This window comes from Equus caballus, chromosome 10, assembly GCF_041296265.1.
Source record: "Equus caballus isolate H_3958 breed thoroughbred chromosome 10, TB-T2T, whole genome shotgun sequence".
Classification (NCBI taxonomy): Eukaryota; Metazoa; Chordata; class Mammalia; order Perissodactyla; family Equidae; genus Equus; species Equus caballus.
The window spans coordinates 77,019,443-77,040,393 of NC_091693.1; the positions used below are offsets into that span (position 1 = coordinate 77,019,443).

A 20,951-nucleotide genomic window follows, 5' to 3' on the forward strand; every position below is an offset into this window, starting at 1 on the left:
CAGTAGTTAGCTGAGGGCTAATCCTCCTCAAAAAAAAAAAAAGATGCTAAGCAATATTTCCCAAGGCTGCATCGTTTTTCTGATGGCTGGCCCAGAGCTCATTCTGCTGCACTATATTGTATATTTACCAATAAACTATACTTTAAAAAAATATCATCTACTTGTCAAACGCTATGCTAGCTCTTTTAGGGCATACAAAGAAATCTCAGAAAAGGTCACCAACTTCGGTGAGTATTAATGTATTAGTGAGTCAGAACACCTGCATCCAAGGAGGAACAAACGTAGCAGCGGAAATATTGAATGAAAACTTACACAAAATGAAGTCTACCTACTATATATAGGAATCGAGAAAGGATCTATATGAGCTGGAGCATTTCAGAAATATTTCATAAGAGAGGGTAATATTTAAAATTCATAATTTGGGCAGGTGAGTGAAGTTAGGAGGCTTCTGATTAGGAGAGGGAAAGTATTTGCTAAAACACAAAGACAGGAACAGGTGTGTGTTCCTGAGACATTGAGGATGAAGATACAGATGTGCCTGAAGCAAAGCTTGTGCATCAGAAAGGACCTAAAAAAGAAGTGTGGATAGGTAGGGCAGGACAACACCATTGAGGCCTTGAAAGTGTGTTGCAGAGTTACCTTGAGGTAAATATTGAAAGAGGACAGTATTCTAAAGTAGGTGAAAGCTTTCGTGTAAATTCCATTTGAATTGGTCAGATTAGCCAGTTTAGTCTGGCTAACACATGCAGCATGTGTTTGAGTCAAACTGGAGTCAGGGTGTTGTAGCAATTCAAGTTTACAGGGATCAGCTTAGAATGGTAAGCCATGACAGTGAGGGAGAAGGGATATCCATTTTTTTTGTTAAAGAGTGGGTAAATGAGAACAATTTAAAGAGCTTTTGGAAGGTATTACATCTGGGTGCTCAGAACAATGAAAGTAGGAGGAGTTTCATGGCAAACGTGGTTAACAGCCATTAATGTCAGGTGTGGACTGATGGAGACAATATCCAGAGCTTCTAAAAAAAAAATCACATCCCTAGATAATCTTTAAAAGTTTACAATCTTTTTTTTACTAACAATATGGGACTACAAGTGAACATAAGCACAACACACATGTATACTTACAATGCCTGATGTACATAGAGCTGTGTTATAAAATTGTTTGGGTTATATTGTAAGTGTAGCAGCATGATGAATGGGATGTTTTCATTGCCTTGGACTTGGTGATTAAGATCCAAGTCTGAGATACAAAGAGATAGCCTACACTAACCAACTTAAAGAGAACTACAGACATTTGGAATACCTCCTCTGGAGTTATTAAGTGGTGGCTGAATCCACTGCTCCCCTTAATAATCACAAGGCCCTTCCCTCTAGCTGTGCAAGCAGGGTAGGAGAAAGAATTGGAAGAAAATTGTTGGAGTTGTAGGGAAGGATTATTGTTTTTCCTCCCTTCCCCAGTACCAGTTGGAGGAGGTGTGGATTCAAGACAATTATTCATAGAAAGGTGCCTGGAAAAATATAAAAAAGGAAATTGCTATTTCATTCCCAGTTGGACATTAGCTTATGAAGTGGACTTGTTGATCTTCCTCAATATTGTTTTGAACAAAGAAAAAAGAGAATGGGAAAAAAAGAGGACAGAACAGAAAGAAAGGGCAGCTGATGAAAGTCTGAACTACCACCATGAGCAACAGAAAGGAGGTAGGTCAGGTGGATCCCACGGAAGATAGCAGCTAGTCTTGAGCCCTTTTGCCCATTCCAAGCCCGAGATGGCCACCTAGGTACTCCAGCAGTACGAGGCTTTGCAGTGAATATTCAGGAACAGACTCTGAAACGTGGTTAGAAAAAGATCAGATTGGACATGGTCCCTCATGTCAGTGAAACTTGAAATCGGAAGACCCCACTCCTCACACACAAGGCACCCCAAGGAATTCAGACATGCACCCTAAAGGAGATTCAGCATCAAACAGTGTCTTATCCAGAAGAGTATCAAAAGGCAAAAAGAGAAGCAATACAGATTTCATTATAAACCTTCAGGCCTCTCCATCTTCCTCCTCCTTTTTTTAACAAAAGAAAGAAAACACACACACAGAGAAAAAGAGAAGGAGTGAAAGAACAGACAACATTTCTTCTCCAATGTGAGTCCCTTGGGACAAAGTTGCAAGAGATGAGTAAAAAAAGAAAAAGATTAGCAGTAAGAAGACGATAGTTTTTTATACTTGAACGTGACCATAAAGATATAGAATCTGCCCAAGACGTCCTTAAATGAGAGGACGGGATAGTCAACAGCACAGCGTCGAAGGCAGGGATGGGGAAACAAGTGAAAGGCTCAGGGTAGCTTCCCACACCTCAGACTGTTCAATAAACCAACACGTAACGACTTAAGTACGTAGAGCTGGGCCCACCTGGTGGCGCAGCGGTTAAGTGTGCACGTTCTGCTGCGGCAGCCCGGCATTCACCGGTTCGGATCCCGGGTGCAGACATGGCACTGCTTGGCACGCCATGCTGTGATAGGCATCCCACATATAAGGTAGAGGAAGATGGGCACAGATGTTAGCTCAGGGCCAGTCTTCCTCAGCAAAAGTAGGAGGATTGGCTGCAGATGTTAGCTCAGGGCTAATCTTCCTCAAAAAGAAAAAAGGTTGTAGACTATTTTATAAAATATTTGATACTCATGAAAGCTGTTTTAATTTTTTTTATCTAGAAATAGAAAACATGTCTAAAGTTTGGGAGGCTTTTTGTTTTTAATTTCAAGCAAACACAAGCTATGGAATGGAATTAGCTTGTCTCCAGAATGAGCAAAATTTAACCTATAAATTAAAATGCAAGTAAACTACAAACTACACAACAGAACTGGTATCTAGAGTTTTCTTTTGGAAAGAACACTTTGTTCTAAAATGTTTTGAAAGAAAAACGTGTCAAAAGTCAATTTAGATAAAAAAAGTCAGCGTTAGAAAAAAGTAGTAAACTCCCTTTAACAGAGCTTATGAGTACATGGCAGATAAACATATCATTCTTAGGTTACATGACAAAACAAAATAGAAGAGAACAAAAACAAGAAAACAAAAGCTTGTTTTACAATGAATTTTATTCCCCCGTGGGAATGCCAAATAGCAGCTTATGTCTTATTCTGGATTCAGTGAAATACCATTGCTCCCCTAATGGGAATAACAAAATAACGACTCTTATCAGACTGATTGTTCATAACTTATAGAAAAGTGTTTCAGAACTTCATTCTTGTGGATTTCCGTGTTCCTGGGGTGTCTGTAGGGTTCTCCCACAATGCACATGGCTAGAGAAGATCACTTAACCAGAGCTGTTTGCTCCAATATAAAGCCTCCCCCCGCCCGATGCTGAAGCGTTAAGAACCCCTGAGAAATAGTTATAGGGTTTAACTCTGTTGTGGTTCAGATAAAGTTAGACGTCAGGTAACATATCAAATGCTCTAGGTCTCCACTTAAGTAAGCAATGAGTCATTTGTAATCTGCATGAGCCACTTGTTTTGAGTGATAATTTAGAAATTAAATTCCAATATAATAGATGGATTTAAAGTCTGGCTGCCTGTAGCACACGAAGCAGTAAGAGGTTTGAACGTAAAGTCCACACACCAGATCAGAGTATATTGTTTCTTCCTAGTTATATCTCCTGTTTGTTATTTTTGTAATGCATGTTTTTCACTCTCAGCATTCACTCAACCCAACATCACTCTCCCTATAGTCGGGAGAATGTTTGGCATCTACTTGTTGTAAGATGAGAACTCTGTGCACCAAGTTCTCACAACAGCAGTCCCGGCCTCCTCCGCTGCCTAACGCGCCCTGAAAATGTTCCCGTTGATTGTAAACACTTGCCAGCCAGTTTTGAAGTGTGTCTAGTTGTTTTTTCAGCTTGCTGTTAAGAGCCTTCACACCATGGCCTCAAGCTTTAATTTCTTCCATTTGAGAAGAAATGGTCATCCAGTCATCTTTCAGCTCACAAGGCCTGAAGAAATCATCTTTCGTGGCAGATAACCTCAGGTTCTGGCATGTTCTTCATTAATGAAATCAACCCTCAAGAATATCAAACTGAGATGGCTCAATGTGATCTGACAGATCATGTCCAGAAACATAAGCCAACTGACATCTGAAGACCCTTGAGGGATCAAAACATTCCTTGTGTCTGTTCAGCTTCCCAAGACCTCCCAAGATTCAGTCTATCTTTTAGTCTGACAGCCTCTTCTGTGACATCTATGTGTTCAAAGAAAACAGAGCTATATAGAATATGATGACATTAAACATAATGCACTTAAAATCACAAGCCAATGACAGAATGGCTTTGAAATAAGAATCCAATGAGCAAGATTTCTTATATGTTTTTCCTAGTCAATAAGACCTAATGTGAGTGATGAATAATTTACTGATTTAGAATTCCATTGTCGTGGCACTTGAAGTTACAGTCTGATTAACCAAAGACATATTTTGGGATAATAAAATTTCATGCCTATCAAGTTTCTGTATTGCAGGTTGAGAAATGACATTTTACTTCTCCATAGTATTACCACTCTGATGTTATAGCAAAGTTCTAGTATAAACTCCACTGGCAAAGGCCAAACTCTCCTGATTAAGTACAGGTTTAAGACCCCCTACGTGACATTGAGAAGTAATTTCATAATGCTGGAGACTTGGCTGCAGTTAAAACATATATTATTGAACTTTACTAATGCGTAAAGCTCACCCCTCACATTTATCAGAGCATTTAATGATACATTTTAAATGGCTAAAAATCTATCCAAACGGCTAATTCTGCCCATTATGACTGAGATAAGTTATGAAGCACATGAAGACTCCTGAAAGATAGAACAATTCCAAACAGATAAAGTTAGCACACACCTTCATACCAATTCTCCAGTTCTAGGAAACAGAAAAGTTCCTTTAAATGTATTTCCGAGGCAAGATTAGAGTCTGTGTGATGTCAGCCGGCCTCCTCCCCAGCAGTCTTTGTGCGCCTTCAATATGTCAAAGGAGATAAGTTGATCTTGCTGTGTTACTGACAATTAGACAGGAAGCAGTAACTATGCCCGCTTTGGTATTTCAGGCAGCTCCCTTTCCTAGCCTCCATCTCCAGGCTTAGCTCCAAGGAGACAAAGACTTTCCTTCTGACAAGACAGCCTCTCCCACATCAGGAGTTCAAATCTCTCCCCACAGTGATTTTCTCTAGTCATAGAGTTCCTTTAATCCCATGTTACGGATCTTATCTAAAGTAGTGGTATTTAAAAGTAAGTTCCATATGACATTAAATTGTAATTTTACTCCTCCATCAGTCTTGCCAAAGTTCCATTAAGTAGTGTTTCCAAAAATTCCAATCAGTCCACGACATTATTAGGTTTTCTAATTGTACCACCCATCTTTTTCCTAATGATATTCAATTTAATCAGCTTTCTTCTATGCGCTGTACTTTGTGATGTTTGTTTTAATCTCCTGAGAAGTTTCTTCCAGATTTTCAATGTGTTTGTCATTTTCCATAATTTAGAAGTCCAACTTTGCTATTTTAGGCAAGAGTATTTCAAGTCCTCCCTCCAGGGAGGTCCTGTTTCTTAATGCTGGAAATAATTTCTCAAAACAAGCACTTCATGCGGAATTCAGAGTTCGTGACAGAGTCATTTTCCCTCTAATTCACCTTGTTGTTTAGATGTTGTAGAAAATTAGTCATTAATGCAGCTGATGTCACGGCGAAATGTGAGGCTCAATGAACCATGCACCCTACCTGTGCTTCCACAACGAAGAGCTGGATGAAAAGTGCAAAATCTATTCAGTTACTCAGATGAGTGTCCACTGTTAGAACCAAAGTTTTAAATGTAATTTTAGAGAAACCGGGCTTTCATTTCTCTAAGATAATCAAATGGTTGGTCAGGGAATTAGCCTCTCACATGGTAGCAATCAGAATTTGTAAGAACAGGAAATGATAGTAAATGATAATAAATTTGGAGGAGTTTTCACGTTTGAGGAATCAATTAATGCCCCTTTAAATATATATATATGTATAAGAATTTATATATAAGAAAATATGTCTATAACTATTTGATTTGACTTGTTTTGGTCAACATTATTGAGTTATAACTTACAGAAAATATAACTCATGAATTCTAAATGTGCTATTAGAAAAGTTTTGAGAAATATATGCAGTTATATAACCACCAGCACAATCACGATATAGAATATTTTCATCACCCTAAAAAATTTTCTTTGTACGTCTTTGCAGTTAATCCTCTCCCCGTGCCCCATACTCTGGCACTTGGAAACTACTCATCTGCTTTCTGTCACTGTTGTGTTGCCTTTTCTAGAATTTTATATAAATGAAGTCATACAGCATATATTCTTTATGTGTAGCATCCTTCACTTAGCATAATGCATTTAAGATTCATCCTTTTGTTTTTTTTTTCAAGTCTCAGTAGTTCATTCCCTATTGCTGATTAGTATTCCATTAGTCTGCCTTTCCAGTTCCTCACTTCCTAAAGCAGGATTAATCTACTTCCAGAAGAGTGGATAGCAGGAATAATAGTCCAACTATGGGAAACGCCACCCCTACCCACAAGGATATGGGCTGATGTCATGGCCTCCTATAGAGGAAAACACTGTTGGCTTCAGATCCTTCCTGTGCTCTGCGCTGACCTCTGCAGGTGGTGTTTCCCTGGCTTAATGTCAACTAACTTCTGGCCAATGAGAAGGAAGATATTGGAAGGTAGGGGGAATGGAGTGACTTTAGTATTTCCTTCTCCATCCTTTGCTTTTGTCAGCTCATCCTTTTCTTTTGAAAAAGTCTGCATTTCCTCTTTGGCTTCAGCTCCCACCAGACAAGCCCACCATGGTTCCAGTTTCCATCAGGTCAACCCAACCCCTGGGCTCTAATAACACCAGTTTATCTCATCTCTTTGTCTTTCAAGCCTAGTAGTGACAAACACTTTTGCTGCTGCCAATTTCTGGGTCGTCAGTGTTCTGTGTTTGGTTCTCCTCTCCAGCATCACCTATGTAACTAATTCCCGGCATTAAATTTCCTCTGCTGTAGCTACTTGAAGTGCATTCTGCCTTCCTGGTTAGATCCTGGTATGGTCTGAATGTTTATGTTCCCCCCAAGGTTCATGTGTTGAAATCCTAATGCCAATGTGATCGTATTTGGAGGTGGACATTTGGGAGGTAATTAGATGATGAGGGTAGAGCCCTCATAAGTGGGATTAGTGCCCTTATAAGAAGAGGCCAGAGAGCTGGCTTGCTCTGTCTTCTATCATGGGAGGATGCATGAGAAGGCAGCAGTCTGCAGCCCTGAAGAGGGCTCTCACCAGAACCCAACCACGCTGACTCCCTGATCTCAGACTTCTAGCCTCCAGAACTGTGAAAAATAAATTTCTGTTGTTGATAAGCCACTCAGTTTGTAGCATTTAGTTATAGCAGCCCAAGCTGACTAGAGCAGATCCTGATTACATTTCACAAAGTCTGGGTCACTCAGTCTTACCCACGTTCATCTAACTTTTAACACAAAATTTATCTTGTTTGATCTTCATACTAATGCTGAGGCCTGATTATTACTCCCGTTTATAAGTGAAGAAATGAAGCCTAGAAAACTTACATTTCTATCATCCAGAAGGTCACAGTGCTAAAAGGGAACAGAAGTTAAGGTGCTAAGAGTTTCAGAACAGATTGAAGAGGCTGATAATGGGCATGGTAGAGAAGCGCTGAGTAGCTGAATATGATTAGTGGAGAATGTGAGAGTTTACATTTTGCCAGAGGGCAGGAGAGTTTACATATCTTTGGGAAAAAATGTAAAAGTATTCTGTAATCTGTTCTATATGAATTTAAGTTTCTGATCCTCTTTTCTGATCAGACTGGAAAGAATGCATTTCCCAGATTAATAACCACAAACAGTGTACCTGAGACTGTGTAAATCTCCTCTGGCAACAGTATCACATCTGGCACAGCAGCTAAAATTGGGACATCTACTTGGTTAAATTGGTGGTAATCCACTAACATCCTCCAGGATCCACAGGTTTCTGCAGGAGGGGCCAGATGGGTAAAGTAAATAGAAATACAATGGAAACCACCGTGCTGGATTTTTTATACCTGTAAGGGTGACGCTAATCACTGCCATTCCTCCTCAGATGAAATATTGTGATGGATGTTCTGTTTGGTCAGGGGATGGCAGGCAGCCATAGATGATTCTATTTAACCTTTCCTACTACAAAAGCTCTTATCCCAAAGGCCAAGGAGTCAATGTGGGAATGTGCCAAATATCAAGCATGCCTATTCCAATTACGCAATCAGAAACTGGGGTAATGACCACCGAGTAGGTCTCTGGAGCAGGCCTGAGCCCACTGCATTTTACTGCCTGGCTTCCATATGTGTGTGCTCTAACAGGGTGTCATGATGGCAACCTGGACACTGTAACTAACAATTCCCAAAATGTTTGGGCATTTACCTTTCCATATTTTAGAGTTACTTGACTAAATTTCCATAGGTCCTTCTGGGGAAAGAATTGGGGACACATTACCATGTACATTGCCATGGTGTTGCAGGCTCCTTCCACTAGAGGATCTGGCCTTTCAGTCAATGGAATCCAGGTGTGAAACTGTTCGAAGGCCAGGGACCGTGAGTTTTAATTGAGGTAACCGCTCCAGCCTCCTGATCATCCACCCCTGAATTCTTTGTCCAGATCAAGTAGTAAATTGTTGGTTATCCATTTATTTTACTGCTAGAGATACCATATTCTGTTAAGCATCTCCGTAACTCTCTGTAGCTCAGGCCCTGAGGCTGCCCCTCCAACCTTGCCCCACATTATGATAATTACGTATACCTAACTCCTGATTCATAAATGCTACTACGTGGCCTTCATTGTTTCAGTATGCCCCTCCTCCACAGTGCTATCAGTTCTGCAGTGACATTTCTATCATCAGCCTTGGCCTGCAGAGGCAAGCCACCACTGAATTACTAAGTGAGTGCCCCTCTGGTAACTAAGCAGGTGACCCCTCACTAGCACATTCCTGATGGCCTTGGTGAATAGTGTGTCCTCTGGGCCTTCTCATGGAACACATTCCTCTTGGTGGGTCTTCTGGGCTTACATAGTTTATTCACTCTAACATGAGCCCTGCTCTGAATCTTTTCCAATGCTTTTTTCTCCAGAAACTGTGATGGAAATTCTGGCATTTCAATCTCACTTAATGTAGGCCAGAGATCAGCAAACAATAGACCAAATCCAGCCTGTTACCTGTGTTTGTAAATCAGGTTTTATGGGAACACACACACAGCCACTCTCATTCATTTACGTATTATTTTATGGCTGCTTTTCCACTACAATGACGGAGTTGAATACTTTCAACAGAGACCATCTGGCCTGCAAAGCCTAAAATATTTACTCTCCCTAGCAGCAAAAGTTTTCTCTCTCCTGTCACAGGCCATTGCCTTTTCCATGGGTTTTGAAGCCATCCTAGTAAAGGGATATTTGCCAGCGTTAAATTCTGTATCCTGGGAGAGTAGTCCCAAATTGATAAATTCTCCTTTATCCAACTTTATTTTCCAGCCACCTTGATCGAGCACTGTCTAGTCCCATGTGGTCTCCCAACTCTTGCTGGTACACAGTCTGGGGCCTTTAACTCCTTGGGTTGTAGTCCCTTCCTCCATCACTAGGTTCTTCATGTCCTTGGCCATATTATGTTGTAACCTAACTCTAGTTATTGGTGCAGCAGTTAGAGGGGGAAGAAGGGGCAGATCCTAAGGCTGATACTGTTGCCTTGCAGGGGAAGGGGTTCTGCTTCATTTTCAGGAAGGAGGGAATTCTATCTTCTAATGGGGAGGCCACTTATGCAGGTCAAGAGGGGTCAGGGGCAACATACCTTTCCAGATTTATGAGGACATCAACTCAGATTTCCCCATAACATTTATCAGTATCCCATTATTTCCCAACTAGTACTTCAATGTTGACATAGCAAGTCTGCTTTACTTTGTGATTTAACCTCATTGGAGCTCAGCTACCCTGACAATTAAATCTTGCTCTTGGTCCTAAGCTTACTTTTTCCCCTTACTACAGGTGATGATAGTCTTTTTATATGCTTCCAAGGAGGTTGTCTAACTTTCATATTTAGCTTTTAAATGTTGAATAATTTCTCCCTACTCTCCACTTTATCTTTGTCTTGAGCATCAACCAAGACTGTCAGGACAGTTACCATTCCTCCTATATTTCTAAATGCCTAACACAGTCAACCAGTTAATGAATTCCCTTTCACCAATGTACATTCCAGGCTAACCCAGTTCACCTCTGTGAATGTTTTAACAATGGCACTACCACTGCCCCAAGGACTATCTGTCCTCCATCTACCACCAGTGATGGGATCCTCTGGCCAATAACATATAATTTATTTCCACTCCCAAGAAAGTGGAAAAATAGAGCTTGCAATGAGGAAGACATAACTAACATCTTGGATTCCTCTGTTCATCCTTATTTGTAATTATTGCTGGTCCCACTTAGAATTTCATGAGAAGATTAACGATTTCTTCCCCATTGTATCTTTTCTCACAAGGAGTGACCAGTTGCCTTGAATTTGATATAAAGGGTTTCAGAACGCTGTAGCAATTCTCATTACTAATCATACCAACATGCTAATACATATGAGATGCCAAAGTCAAATATGAATATTAACTTGCAGGTATAATCAAACCTGTAAGATAGTCACTGTAGCCATCCTGCATTAGGAAGGGCTTCCAATAACTTTGAAATAAAAAAAACTGACTTTGTTACATTTGAATACTTAAAACTGTGCTAATACCAGGCTTACTTTTAAGATACAGATAGAAGTTAATATAAACACTACTTAAAATTCCTTCATGCATAGGGATTTTTTTTCTCTCCCAGCATAACTGTTGCTGCTTTCTTTCCTGTCTTATTCCATAAGATTGCTAAGAATCATAAAGTTTGGAGAGACCACTGAGGGCATGACCTCACTGTTGAAATATACTAGGTAGTAGAAAAGGTAAAGAAACTCATTTCATTGCGAGGTTTTTAACTATAAATATTTAGACACACCTTATCCAGACCTAACAGAACTGAAAGAAGGAACATTCTTATTTGCTCAAGCTTTCAAAGATATCATGGAAGAAAATAAATGTCAATAATCACATATAGACTATGAAATACCATACAGGATATATGTTAATTGGGAAAATAGTGACTTTCAACATTTTTAAACCTGAACTTGAAAGAATTTAACCGCTATGTAAAAATACTGATGATGGGGAAAAAATGATATTTATGATAACCAAAAGAGGAAATGTGTTCTTAAACATAATGTGAACAAGTACAGAAGTGGGGTTATTTAGCAATGTGGGGAAAAGAGTGTGAGTAGTTGCTAGTCAGAAAGAGAAAGATGGAAGAAGCACCTGGAGAAGACAAGAGATGTGAGTACAGCAGAGAGACAGATGTTAATGGCTGACAAGAGTGGGGGACATGGCACTTAACATCAGGCAGTTGTCAGTCTTGTCGGGTTCCTTCCACACAGGTTCTAGAGAACAGAAATACCGAGGAAGGCTATGTACACTGAAATGGAGTATGTGAATCATGAAAATAAAAACATCATGCATGCTGTTTATCTCCTCATAATCTATAATATACATGAAGGGAGAAATTACATACACACATACACTCCTCCCCAAAGCCATGAAAGGATCCCATTATATCATGTCATAAATCTCATCTTCTCTAAAATAACCAACTGGACTCAAACCTATATCTGCCTTTGAAATGTATTTCTTTGGATGTATATCAGTGTGTGAGTATCTCTGAGCCCTGGAAATTCTCAGTACTTCAGGTAAACAAACAAAAATATAAAATATGTTTTCGAGTTATAGCTCTCTTTTCCTCTGCAGTCTGAGTATAAATGACAGAACCTCAAAAGTGAATGCAGAATTAGATTCAGCCCAAACCAGAACTCACCACATAATATAATATAATATAATATAATATATAACTGTGGACCACTCTTTCTACTACTAAATGGAGTAGAACTGGCTTTCATCTCAAAATCCTTCTCTTCCAAACTGTTAGACCATAAAAACCAAATATCAGCTGGGAAAAGGACATTTTTGTCATTGTCTTAAGCTGATATTTAAAAAGTTAAAAGCGAAAATAATATCCCCACTCTGAAATATTAAAATAAGCAATAGAATAAATAAGGATAACAACCTAAAATAGTAAGTCATCTGAATTTTAATTCTGAATTCAATAAAGTGGTATTCATCCCAACCATAGAAACAACTTTGTTTTTTTTTTTGGTGGGGAAGATTGGCTCTGAGCTAACATCTGTTGCCAATCTTCCTTTTTTTGCTTGAGGAAGATTGTCATCTAACACCTTTGCCATTCTTCCTTTATTTTGTATGTGGGACACCTCCATAGCATGGCTTGATTAACAGTGTGTAGGTCTGTGCTCAAGATCTGAACCCATGAACCCCAGGCCACTGAAGTGGAGTGCATGAACTTAACCACTATGCCACCAGCTTGGCCCCCTGAAACAACTAGCTTATGTAACAGATACATATATATTTAAGGATTTGGCCCAATAAAGTCCTAGATTGTTAAAACTGTTTAAAATACTTACCGAATTCAGCAGATAGGAGTTTACGAATAGTCAATGTGCATACTAATTTGATATTTGATGTAATTTTTTCCAAACTAGAAGACTAGACTTCATAATCCAAAAATAAAGAAGCAGCAGACTCCAGAGAACAAAAGCTTGATCAGAGCAGATAAAGGTGAAAAAAGCCAATTCCGGGGTCTGGCCCGTGTTGCAGCTGTGAAGTGTGCATGTTCCACTTTGGCGGCCTGGGGTTTGCTGGTTTGGATCCTGGGTGTGGACGTGGCACCACTTGGCAAGTCATGCTGTGGCAGGCATCCCACATATAAAGTAGAGGAAGATAGGCACGGATGTTAGGTCAGGGCCAGTCTTCCTCAGTGAAAAGAGGAGGATTGGCAGCAGTTAGCTCAGGGCTAATCTTCGCTCCCCCCCAGCAAAAAAATAAAGCCCATTCCTTGGAGTTTCATGTAAAAGTCTGCAGCTAGCTTTTATCTCCAGAAATTACAAAAATGTAATTGTTTTTCTCAGAGTTTTTAGAAATTTAAATGATGATTGAAATGTAAAAAATGGAGACTCTGAGGTGTAGATGGGAGAATGAGGTCAGATTGCAGACTGATCATCTGCCAAAAGTTGATGAAATGAATGACAACAGGAAAAAACAAAATCCTTGAAATTCACCAGTAGCAACCACACAAAGAAAGAAATACAACTTCACCCCATGAGCTTGGAAAAGTGATGGCCAAGGAAAGAAATAGGATTCTGGATAGCAGAGCAGGACTCCTAACCAAGGCCTCAGAAGCTATACTTGGGGAAGGAGGAAAACCAAGCAAATTCTGACAAATCTCACCAATGCCACATCATCTGTAGAGATATAAGAAACTAGAAAAAGTTGTAGTAAAGTCCTCAAGATTAGATGCCCAAATTATTAGATCCTAAGTCTGGAGCTCTCAAGAAATGCAAAGGAAACTCAGGGCTCTCCATTTTACCAAGCTTCACTCTGAATTGAGACAATGATCTGAGACTGCAGATTATATTGCCACAGGACTAGGTATACAACTCCAACTAGATACAGGACAAAATTTAAGAACAAAAAACAGATGCCAGGTCATCCAACACAGGCTGCACTCAGGCCATAACAAGATCACCTCTTTTCCCGGCCCATCCCCACCAGCAGGCTCTGAAAAAGTGGCTAGAAATCCTGTAACATGGCTCTAAAACTCAGCTCACAGGGAGGAATTGTTCTCAGATATGGTAGCTAAAGGCAAACCCAAAAGCCAAATGGCAACCACCCACTCTCTGAATCAGTTCCAATAAGAGGACTGTTCAGAGCCCTCCTATTTAGCATAAGCTAAATGAAAAGTAACTACACACACACTATACCAAAAGAAAAGTGAAGAAAAAAAGTGAGGGGAGATCACAGCATGCAAAAGCCAGATGAAGAATTTATTTTGGAAAAACAATTAAACAAACCCAATGAAAAGAAGATCGTTGCCTACAGATATATCGTGCTATAAAAGAACTTAATAAGAACGTAAGCTCAATAACATAAGAGCCCAAAGCTAAGATAAACAACCAAATGAAATAAAAAGAGAAACTCCAGAGCCAAAGAAACAAACAGCCCAAACAGCATTTGCAAAACAATAAATAGATTATAAACATCAAGCCACAGACACACAAAAAGGCAGGAGATTATCAAGTGCATGTAAAGGACATGGACTAAGAGTTTAATCAAGCAGAACGTGATACACATGGAAGGAAAAGATGATCCAGGCCAAGGAGTCCAGTATATGTGGTGTAGCCCACACAACAAATGGCACAGGAAATACATCCCGAGACATAAAACATAAAAATTTTCTAAAGTAATAAAAGAACTAAAATGGCAGATCAAAACATTTAAGAAGTCCTGGCCTTTCCAGGAAAGCAAAATGTCCAAACAACCAAAAGATAAGTCAAAAGAAAGATCTCAGTGGAAACAACGTTAGGAGGACTGTATTGTCTGATGGACACTGAATTCACTTACATGCAGGAAAAATGAAACTAAATATAGTGAGAGTTATGTTATAGAAGAAGAATGTTTTAGAATATTTGACAAAGTAAAAGGAATAATACAAATAATGAAAACATTGAAGGTCGAGTAAGGAGGTGGGAGGCAATATAAGAACTTTCTTATTTTCGCATAAGTAAGAGGTCACATAAAAATTAAATGTAGAATTTTGACACCACACTGACGCTCTTATAATCTCTTTTTCTCAACTTTAATGGGGTCTTTATGAACTCTTGTGGTAAAGAATATTTATCCAAACCACAACAATCCATTTAATTTTTCTTATTGTCAAAACATTAGTTAATACTGCCAAACTAGAATTGTTGTATGATCTTATTTTAAAAATTATTGCTATCTGTGTGTATGTGTGTTGGCGAGTGTGCATCTATTGACATAGAAGTATAGAGAATTATCTGAAATAACATTTACTGAAAGGTAATGATAGCTATTTCAAGAACGTAAAATTTGGGGTAATATTTTGCTTTTTTGTTTGTTGTTGTCTACTTAGCTTAAATTTTTCATGTACCATTATTATATCAACAATGAAATCATTTTTCCTAAAAATTGGGAAGAATTAATGGCCAAGACAGTGACTCCTCATACACTTGGAAATATTTGGCTATTTCACAGTTTTCTTGGCTAAGCCTCTGTTGAGCTAAACAATTTTATCCTAAAGGATAAAAAGCTGTTAGCCAGCTAAAAATAATGGACTTTCAGAGAGGGAACTGGACAACAGAAGGGCAATAAATATGTTTTGAGTCCAGAAAAGCACTTGGGAAAAGCATTGTTGACAGTCAAAAATTAATAATAAAATTTTGCATTTATATAGTGCTTTTCACCTTCAAAGTTCTCTTCACAGAATATTTAATTATTTCTCATAGAATACCCAGAAGATACTAGCAAAAATCTTGTTTTTTATTACTGAAAAGGAGAAAAGGTTAACAAAAAAATGTCTGCTTGCCAATAAGTTTATGGATGATAGTTTATTATTTTCTACTCTTGGGGACATTGAGTGTGGAGCAAGCAAATCAGTGATTTAAGAAAAAGCTCAAAATTTAAAACCTAAAGGACATTCCACTTTTACATCAATGCTGGACCAACAAATTTATATTTTAACCTAAATGTATGTCATCTTCATGGGGTTCATTATCCTTCAAGAAGTGTATTATGAGTTCAAAGACCTACTTAGAAATACAGAAAATTAAACTAAAAGAATCTCTAGCCCAGTGCCTCTCATTTTACAGATGAGAAAATTGAAATCTTGGAGCTGAAGAGGCATATGATTTGCCAAAATTCATTTAACTTGAGTTCAAACTCACATCTTCTCTCAGTCCTTTGCTATTTCTATGTCACGTAGCAACACTGCTAGAGTACTGTTTTCCTGAAAAAAAAAAAAAAACGAGGAAGCCAAACCAGGTCACCTTTGTGTCATATAAAGAAATAGTTGAACAAAATTTCTCTTTAAATTCCTGTAAATCAAATTTCTGTGTAAACAAACATAGTAGGTAAAAAAAAAAAAATCTGAATTATTATGCTTGAAAAAACTAGATACTTGATTCTATTATGCTTTACAAGGCCCCTCACTCTAGGAAACCAATATGAAGCCACATATTAGTCCATATGGAAAAGTTACATTTGCTCCCTCAATTAGGAGGTAGAAATTTCTTATCAAAAATACTAGTAGTCCAACCAATCTTCTAGGCAGCTTCAATTTCTATAACAGCATGACATTTTAGAAATTAAGGGATTTTAGTTCACAAGTTTAATGTACATCACACATTGTGGTGATAGTATAAATAGCTTTAACTGAAACATAATTCATACCCAGAAGAGTTTCATCTTTTAAAGTGATCCTCATTTCTGAAACACATTTGAAGGCACTGTTTATTCATTTGTTCATTTCAATATACCACACTTTAACCTTTTCTACATTGCTTGGCAATTCTAAGTCATTTTTTTAATGATTGGTTGTTTATATCTATCTGAAATGTGTCGTCAAGCTTTTAATCTCTTGTTAATTTCAATTCAGCAGGAATGTACTAAGTACTTGCTATGTATAAAACATTTCCTAGACATTGTGAGAGACTAAGATGAATACAACACAGCCCTTACTATTAAAGATTTAATATGAGAGGGGAAAAATGCTGCACACAGAAATAACTAAAATGTGAGTTTGAATGTGCAAAGAGATGATATGGAAGTATAAAGAACATGCACTGGGGGAGTTCAACAGGGAGACAAGGTGAAAGAACCATTTAAGAGAGTCTTGATCCATATGGAAGGTTCTCACTGTGACCTAATTCATCATCTCACACCCTAGACAACATTGGCAACATAAAACAGCTATAGTTTGCCGCCATGAATCTCCTCCATTGTCAAGAGAAGGTCAGTCTCCAATAAATTAAATCTATCCTCTTATTTTCATGCTGCAATCAGAATTTTTTAAATGTTCAAAATCTTCTCTTTTGCCTGATTTCTCGTTTTCCCTGCTTAGTCTCAGAAAAGTGGCCCCAAGAGTTGAAGCTAGGATTATGGTTTAAGTTCTCTTTCACTGATGCAAGAGTAGTCTCTTCAACACCTCCAAAGATATATCATTCTAGATCCCAAACTCTCAGAGACCTACATTTGTCATTAAAATATTACAGCAGCATTCCCAAGCCTGCTCATGTAAAACATCAAATAAATTGATGAAAATAAACGTAACTACACTCCTTTTAATGTATGTGCATCATTCTCTTATATGATATCATTTCACTAGCAAAAGCAGGGTCTTCAGAACTCAGTATTAATTACAAAACCATCCCACATGGCTATATGTATCCTTAGAAATACTTTGTGTTTTTTAGATGTGAAGGCAGCAAGAGAAATTGGAGAAGAAAAGTGGTTTCTCAGGGCAGTTTCACTGAAGTGCCAAGTAATCCAATCCAATTGTTTGAAGTGAGAAAAATTTCTTGTCAAGTAGTTAACCATCCTTTCCAAAGTCTTGCAGAAACCTTGTACCCTTCTTCTCTTGGCATTTAGAAACATTGTAGTTTGTTAGCTCTGGCTGAAAAACAGATAAAGATTAAAAATTAAGCTGAGAGCATAAAAAACCTTGCCTCTCACAAACATTTGACCCAATCAATCCAGACCCTACACACAACAATGCACCTTCAGATGCCTTTAGCCTGGTGCTAAAAATAAATACCAATATCAAACCCCACTCATTAGAGAAAATAATTGACTCAATAAAAATGAAAACACAACATATCAAAATTCATGGAATACAGCTAAAGCAGTGCTTAGAGCATTAAATGCTCTTATCAAATAAGAAAAAAATTTCAAATCAATAATGTAAGCCTCCACCTGAAGAAACCAGATAAAAGCAGAAAAATAAATCTAAAGAAATAAGTATAAAAGAAATAACAATTAGAGAAAAAAATCACTGAAATAGAAAACTAAAAAATGGAAAATACTCAATGAAATAAAAAGATAATTCTTTGAAAAGATCACCAAAATTGACAAACATTGCTCCACCGAACTAGAAAAAAAGAGAAAACACCAATTACTAGTATCCAGAATGAAAGAGGCATTACTACCAACCTTACAGAAATAGGAAACATTATAAGCTAATGCTATACCAACAAATTAGATAGCTTAGATGAAATGGAAAAATACCTAGAAAGATATAAACTACCAAAACTAAGTGAAGATTTTTTTTTCTAAGTGACGAAGAAATAAAAAAACTTAATAGACCTACAATAAAGAAAGAAATTGATTCAGTAAGTAAAAATATTCCTGCAAAGAAAAGCCCCAGCCCAGATGGGTTAAAGTCTGACTGTGCACCCTGGTGACCTTGTGCATCTCCACAAAGACAATGTAGGAGGCCTCATAGTCAAGACTTGACTGCAGTCTAACGCAAGTTTTGGTGAAATGACCTGTGATTCTTTCTGGAGCAAGAAGAGATAAGTTTTTTGAGGAGTTGCCACAAGGCAATTTCTTATTCCTAACTGTGGAAGACTGCCACAAGGCAGTTTCCAACCATCTCCCTGGTTTCAGTTGAGTGCAGCCCTCCTAACCCTTCCTGTGGATTTAGGGATGTGGACTGTGCTGATCATACTTTTCTTGTCTGTATAAATAATAAACTGAATTCATTTGGACTTGTTGTCTTCTTAAACAACAAATCTATGGAAATACATTTGAAAAGTCAACCAAAGAGCTGCAGTGGTAATACCTGTGGTCTGCTTAGCCACTGCACTGCCGCTTGACAGCTTGATCACATCACAGGTGACTTTCCTCAAATATTTGAAGAATAAATAATATCAATTCTTCCTCACAAAACAGAGGCAGAGGGAAGACCTACCAGTAGTGAGACCCTGACACCAGTTACTCTGAAACCAATGCATGAAGACAAAGACATCACAAGGAAAGAAAACTACAGACCAGTATCACTCATAAAGAAAGATGCAAAACTCCTTAATAAAATATTGGCAAAACAAATGCAACAATATATGAAAAGAAACACCATAACCAAAAAAGATTTTTCATTATCTTTTTTTTGGTTATCCGCAGCAGTGTAGGGATGCTTTAGCATCCTAAATCAATTAATGTAATACACTCTATTACTAAAATAAAGGACAAAAGCCACATGATTGCATTAGATTCAGAAAAATTATTTGAAAAAATCTAATAGTCACTCATATTAAAAACTCTCAACAAATTGGGTATGGGTATGAACGGAAAATTTCTCAACATGAGAAAAGGCCTATACAAAAATTTCACAGTTAACATCATCCTTAATGATGGAAGACTGAATGCTTTCCTTCTAAGATTGGAGACAAGGCAAGAATGTCTGATTTTAATGCTTCTATTTAACATTGCACTGGAGGTTTTAAGCTTGGATGATGATGATGATGATAATGATAATAATAATAAATAATTAAACAACCATATTGAAAAATAAAAAGTATAAAACTCTTTTATTCATAGACGACATAATCTTGCATGTAGAAAATCTCAAAAAATCCACCCGCACAGAAAACCTACTAAAACTAATATATAAATTAAGGAAGATAGCAGGATTCGAGATCAATAAATAAAAGTCAATTATATTTCAGTAAACCAGGAACGAAAAATCTGAAAATGAATTATGGAAACATTATCATTCGCAACAGCATCAAATATAGTGAAATACTAAGGTGTAAATTTTACAAAAGTAGTTTAAGACTTGTACAATGAAAATTATATAACATTGCTGAGATAAAGATCTAAATAAATGGGGGGACATTCCATGTGCATGAATTGTCAACATGGTAACTATCCGCCAAGCAATCTATAAATTCAGTACACCTCCCATCAATTGTAGCAGGAATTTTTGTAGAAATTGACAATCTGATCCTAAAACTTGTATAAAAATGCAAATGACACAGAATATCCAAAACAAATTGAAAAAGAACAAAGTTAGAAGACTATTTGATATCAAAACTTACTATAAAGCCACAGTAATCACATAAATGTGGTATTGGCACGAGGATAGGCATATCAGTGGATCAGAATCGATAGTCCAGAAATAAACCTTATATTTATAACCAATTGATTTTTATAACAGCTTTATTGAAACATAATTCGCATTCCATTAAATTTCTCCTTTTAAAGTATGGAATTCCCTGTGATTTAGTATATTCACAGAGTTATGCAACCATCAATATTATCTAATTTTATGATATGTTCATCAGCCCAAAAAGCAACCCCACACCTACAAAAAATTATTACTGTTGTCCAAATCTTTCTGTCCCTAGGCAACCACTAATTTACTTTTGGTCTCTATGGATTCGCCTTGTCTAGACATTTCATATAAGTGGAATCATACACTATGTGGTCTTTTGTGACTGGCTTCTTTCACTTTGCATAATATTTTCAAGGTTCACCCACGTTGTAGCATGTATCAGAACTTCGTTTCTTTTTACTACTGAAAATATTTCATTCTTCACAAATTTAATGTTTCTTTGTCTAAAAGCTTCCTGCTCTGGCCACTTCTTCAGGCTCTCATTCTCTTGTGAAGGCTCCCATGCATATGTAAAAATTCAATTAAATTTCCGTGCTCTTGTCTTGCTAATCTGTTTTATGCCAGTTTAATTCTTAGGCCCAGCTGAAGATCTAAAGACGGTAGAGGAGAGTTTTTCCTCCCCTGCATGCTTAATGTGTTATTTTTAAATTTTGACACTCATTTCCATAGCTGTAAGCTAATCTGTTACACTCAAGCAGTAGCCTTACCACCAGCATCCCCAGTAAAAGCAGAGGTCATTTCTTCTGTATCAAAGATATAAGCAATCAATGCCACCCAAAATTG

The 20,951-nt window shown here is 37.7% G+C and overlaps 1 long non-coding RNA gene across 1 annotated transcript; it reads right to left on the reverse strand.

The window, feature by feature from the left end:
* Positions 1 to 3,065: 3,065 nt before the first annotated feature.
* LOC138916058 (uncharacterized) lies at positions 3,066 to 5,415 on the reverse strand. Its single transcript, XR_011422696.1, has 2 exons — positions 4,862 to 5,415; positions 3,066 to 4,219 (listed from the first exon to the last, which is right to left on the reverse strand). It is a non-coding gene; the product is annotated as an uncharacterized lncRNA (long non-coding RNA).
* Between the last annotated feature and the right edge of the window lie 15,536 nt (positions 5,416 to 20,951).